The sequence below is a fragment of the Vicia villosa genome, linkage group LG7, assembly GCF_029867415.1.
Source record: "Vicia villosa cultivar HV-30 ecotype Madison, WI linkage group LG7, Vvil1.0, whole genome shotgun sequence".
Taxonomy (NCBI): Eukaryota; Viridiplantae; Streptophyta; class Magnoliopsida; order Fabales; family Fabaceae; genus Vicia; species Vicia villosa.
In genome coordinates, this window is record NC_081186.1 from 25,504,458 (window position 1) to 25,510,434 (window position 5,977).

The following is a 5,977-nucleotide window of genomic DNA, read 5'->3' on the forward strand; positions in this document are numbered from 1 at the left end:
ATATTGATCTGGTGCTCTCTTTTATCTTCTGCTTAAAGTCACCCTAAATATTTGAGCCAGCATTGCAGCTTCAAGCATGAGCACAACCAATTTGGAAAGTCTAAAACCTTTAGCTAATGCAGGTAATATATAGAAATGACTAATCAACTATCAAAGATGGAATAAAATAATTCTCATATTAGATTTTTGAAAACTAACATAATCAAACTCAGAAATCATAAAGAGAAAGTGTTTCAAAATGTTTTAGAATTTTTCCTCTCTACTTTGTTTCCCCATCGTAAATAACTTCAACTTGTCTTGACGCTCTCTTGAACCGATTTAGTTCGGTCACCAACTCTGGTTTGACATGTATACTAGGGCTCACATACATCTGCTCTAGCAAAGGAGAATATAGAAGTAGAAATTTGATTAAATCTAATTCGGATTTGGTACCAGAGATGTCTACAGTACTCACACGTCGTGCTCCGTGGGGTATGGTTGGTCCAATAAAGATATCTTCCCAACAATAGGAGACCTGTGCTAAAAGGGCAGGCCCCTCCTCCTCCTCTTCCTCCATCATCTCCTACATGCAATGATTACAAATTTATGGATCAAACGGAAAGGAGACAAAGTTGTATCCATGAGAGATATAAAGCACATTTAAACTATGAAAGTAACATTCTATTTACTGATTAAAAACAGAAAAAATAAAATGAAGTACACAAGTCTCTTAATTATAAGACTCTACCGCACTGATACTGTAACTAACTCCATCTAAATTACAATTGATTCATAACTTATGTTAGCAAATCATAACTCACAAGTACAAGTCTTAGAAACTAACTGCCAAGACTAGACAATTAAAAAAGATTTCAATTTCTGTACAAACTTTTGATAAACACAATGTCATTTGTGGTTAAAAATGGTAATTGTTTGAGTAAAGATTTTTTACATTCAACAACTATGCATAACATTGAACTCAACTTGCATGAGAAATGTTCACCTATTTAACTTACTTAATTGGCCAACAACCAAAAATTTCCGCTTTTCAAATTTTCATTTACTTTTGAACACTTTCACAAAAATAACCCTTTCACAACAATAACTTGCTCTTTGTCTATTTTAATTTATAACTGTATTTTAATGCATAGTATAGTTATAGGTACAATGTCGTACTTAAGCAGACAACCGGGTTTTTTTTTACTAGTTTACATAAAAATGTGCAAGTACAACAAAAATTCGGAATGAAAAGAAAAGTCAAACCGAACTAAATGAGTACTCACATATAACTCTATTTCTTGAAGATTAGGTGAACTTCTGAGCAAGCAAAGAACAGCCGAAATTTCCTTCAAGTTGTTGAAGTCTATACATAACCTAAGATACCTTAGATTGATACAAGATGTAGGAAGCTTTACAGGCACAACACCAGCAGCCAAATACTGAAACAAAAGAATGGTGTAAAAAATGCAATGGTTAAATTCAACATTTAGATGCTCAAGTATTATACCTTTATAAAACAAATATAGATCTCCAGACTCTGTAAGTGAGGTACATGACTGAAAAAGTTGAGCAATTTGCTAGAGCATCCGTCCGATTTACTTTGATTGCTTTCAATATTCATATACATGTTTAAAACAATAGTTACCTTAGTTAGTTGGAAAGTGTTTTCAAATCTTGAGATGGAGGATTTGGTGCGTGAATAATAGCTTGGGTGAAACCATCAAAAAATGCTAATTTCAAATCTTCAAGCAAAGGACATCCGGATATCAAATTTTCAAAGGCATCTTGAGTTATTGTAACGCCGGCCAGTTTAAGAATTTTCAAGTTCCTAAAGCCTTTAAATGCAGATGGAGGATTAATCCAACAATGATATAATTCTAAAAGATGTAAACTTTGACAAGAAAATAAGTAGCAAGGTAACTTATAGGGCTGCTCATTCCATACAACCAGCTCAAGTTCTTTGATAGACTTTCTTGTTAAATAAAGTATCCACCTATCAAAGTTAGTATCACTCATGACATCCCGAAAGAAGAGCGCAAACTTGTTGATTGGCCCGGAATGAAGTGAAAGTACGTGATCAATAATTGTCAAAAGTTCACTCGCAACAATATGTGAAGGGTGTCGGGAAAATGCAGAGACACATTTTCTATCAAACACAAGATTTGATATTGTGGTCCATTTGTACCTCCATATTTTTGATAAAGCACTTGTAGTCACAACATGCCTAATGGGCAAGTGTGACAGAATCTGGTCTATTATATGACCTGGTAACCAACTAATTCTATCCTCCAGCTCCGCATCAATCACGGTTGGGCGAGTAGACTTTGATGGTTTTGTTGCCTTTAGATAGATATATTGATATTCAAACAAAGGGAACATACAAGAATCAGAAAACAAACTAAGTTAGTGTATATACATATATCTATATGTATGCTAGAATTCATGCTAGTTTCACCTATAGAGAAGCTAGAAACACAAGTCTCTCTTAATATGAAGCACCAACACTCTAAATATGACTACGACACCGACACAACGACACTGCTAATAACTAAAAAAAATGAATAAATTAAACATAACAACAAGTGTCGGTGTTACACATACATTTTTTAAGGCAGGTGTCGGTGGTAGATAGTTTGAAGCAATGGAATAATATTTATACAACTAGTAAAAATTACCATATGAAGCTACGGATTGAGTATATTCCTCTGAATTTGACTACTACAACAAAAAAAATAAAAAACGTAAATTAGAGATAGAAAAAGTATGAAGAAGAGAAAAAGACGTATGAAAGGATTCAAAATCTTACATACGTTGGAAGTGAAGACTAGAGAAAGCCAGAGTTGAAAATAGGGTAATTTGAAACTATATATACATTGTGGAGGACACGAGATTGGGCTTTGCATTATCTTAATTGGGCCGTCTTACCTTACACAACTCCTCGAAGAATTTACTTTCGAAAAAAAATAAGGGCGTAGTGATGGTTATAAAATCTTATCTAGAGGAATAAAAGTTGATAAATCCAAAGTGTTATACCCTATTACTTACACTTACAAGGGTATATTTATTGCGGTAATTAAAGAAAATTCAAACTAATTGTTTATTTATATTAATACTCTAAATTTTTTTCCTGCTGTCCGATATGGAATTTGGATGCAGATCTCTAAACTCTCTCGAATACAATTTTTTTAACTGAGAAATTGGAAATCCTCCTAACTATAATGTTTTAATGGAAAAATTACAAATCACCTTTAAACTCTTAGATAACCCAGAACTACTAAAACTCCACTGCACTCACAACTCACAAGGCTATATTTGTTGGGGTGAAGAAAACTTAAACTAAAATTTTTTATTTATATTAATACTCCAATTATTATTTCTTCTCTGTATTCGATATGAATTTGGATGAATACATTCCTTGATCCAACGTAGCATCATGGAAAATTCTCTTGAATGATTTGTGCTTGTGAGAAGAATTCTCACCTTCATCATCATGTTGCAATAACATGAAGTTGTGAATCTCCTTCATATCAGGAGTAACACTAAAAGACTCGCATAAATTGTGGTGGTTTTGTTGTGGAGTTTTGTTAAACCGCCACAATTTACAATACTGACCACCATTATCTATCTTTGTTAAGCACATAAAACTAACATGGCTTAAATGTAAGGGTAATTTTCCCATCTCAATGTTTTTCATGCGGAAAAATTGTGCCATTAACAAAAAAAAACTGAGCCAATTTCCCTTTTATTTTATGGGTTAATTTCTCACATGGTGAAGTTTACTCTAGTAATATGACGCCCCTGATAGAGATATTTGTGAGAGATACACCATTTATTTATCCAAAATTTAAAGATGATAGGTGAGTGAATTCTCCTACTTATAAATGTTCAACTCACTACATTCTTATTTAACTAGACCTACACCCGTGCGATGCACGGATATTTTTTATTTAAATATTATTGATAATTATAATAATTTAAAATATATTAATATGAATAATTTTATATCAACTGGATCTCTAACATACAATATAAGTGAAATGTATTTGATGTTTTATATTATTGTTTAATTATTTAAAATAAAACTATATAATATAAATAAAAAATAAAATAAACCACTTATAAATAATGCCAAATTAATAATTGAAATGAAAAATAAGTAGAGTTATGAAATTGAGATAGAAGAAAAACTAATCATAATAAAAATTAAAAAATTGAGTGAAAAAATATAAATTATAAATTTAGAAATATTATTTTTTTAAGTATTTATATGCAAAATAAAAACATAAAATAAGAAATTCACCATTACATAAAAGAGTGAATATATTATTTGTTAATTGGTTATGTTAGGATAAATTATAAATTATCGATTTATTAAATAATGAAAAAATAAATAGTTTATATAATGTATTAGTGGGTAATGACATGATAGTTGGTATGCAATTAAGGTGCCTTAAATAAATAAAAAAGAAAGTGTTCAATTTAATTTAATTAATTATATTGATTTAATGAATTAAATATTATTTTGAATTAATGATTTTGATATTAATTAAAAATATCATTAAAATAAATTATCACTATTAATTTTGAGGAGAATATTTAGTAGAAGACATGGTAGGCATGAGTAAGTTTTTTTGAATTATTTTAAAAAAGAAAATAAAACAATATTATAATCAATTGTAAAGTATAAAAAACATGTATAGGGAAGAAATTACAAAACCGATAAAGATAAGTAAATTTAACTCATTGATAAATAATAATCAAATAATGATAAATAAATGAAAAGAAAAAAGTACATAATAAAAAATAAATAATAAAGGAACTGTGTGTATGATGCTATGAAGAAAATCTGGGGGGAACTTCTGAAGTGGATTTGTGTGTAACATAACATGTGCCTCAATCAAGGAATTGTGAGTTAAACTGGCTTATGCAATAGGGCTCGAGAAAAGGTTGGAAAGCTGCACTTCTAAAACTTGCCACAACTGAAACGATATATGAGGTGTGGAAGTACGTGAACAAAAAGAGTTTTGGTAATAATACAGATCACATAAAAATATGAGCTAATATTATTGATATGATTGTATACAGAGGTTGGTATAGTAGAAAACTTAGATTTCATATAGTCAATTTGATGTTATAGGATGGTGATATCATAGTTAGTAGTCCCTTTAAGTGCTGGATCCACGAATCGCCGTGTTTGTAATTAGTTTTTTTTGAATTAATACAAATTTGCTTTATTAAAAAAAATTGAATATATAAAGTGATAAATAAATAAAATAAACAATATTGCTTCATCCAAGAATACATGGTAGTGATAACTACAAAAATAAATAAACATCTTTTGTAATAATATCATATATTTTATAAAATAAAAAATATACAATATAATTATAGAATATCTTAATTTTGTGTGAAATTCTTCGATCATTAAAATGAAGATACCTGCAATATAAAATTAATAAATTCAATTGATGAATTAGATTTTTAATTAAAATAATACATAAAAATATGTGAATAAATAAAAATAAGAGAAAGAGAGAGGAACATATATGTTTGTTAATGGAAAAAAGAAATATTTTTTTAAAAACTTAATATTTTTGGTGTTTCATAACATGTTTTATCAATTACAATCTCTTTGTTAAGAAAAATATGCTCATTGGTTTTATAATAGATAGTTAAGAGCATCAAAAGTGGTTAGAAGATTGAAAATAGTGGAAGTGTGAGATTGATTCTACAATAAACTACTTGTTCTAAATAAAGTAAAACAAAAGAGAATAAATAATAAACTATTGAATACCATAGTATTGTGCTAACATGTCTTTATTTTCCATGTCTTCATTTCTCTGCATCAAAAGTATAATCATTTACTGTTAAAATGTATGAAATATATAGATGAATTTAAAGACATGAAAAACTTTCAAGTTAATAATTAAAAATAAAAAATAAAGCAAATGAGAAGAGTGTAAAATTAAGAGGAAATGAGAGCATCTCTTATTCTTCT

The 5,977-nt window shown here is 29.1% G+C and overlaps 1 pseudogene; it reads right to left on the minus strand.

The window, feature by feature from the left end:
* Positions 1–259: 259 nt before the first annotated feature.
* Positions 260–3,691, minus strand: LOC131618780 (F-box/FBD/LRR-repeat protein At1g13570-like; annotated as a pseudogene).
* Positions 3,692–5,977: the final 2,286 nt, after the last annotated feature.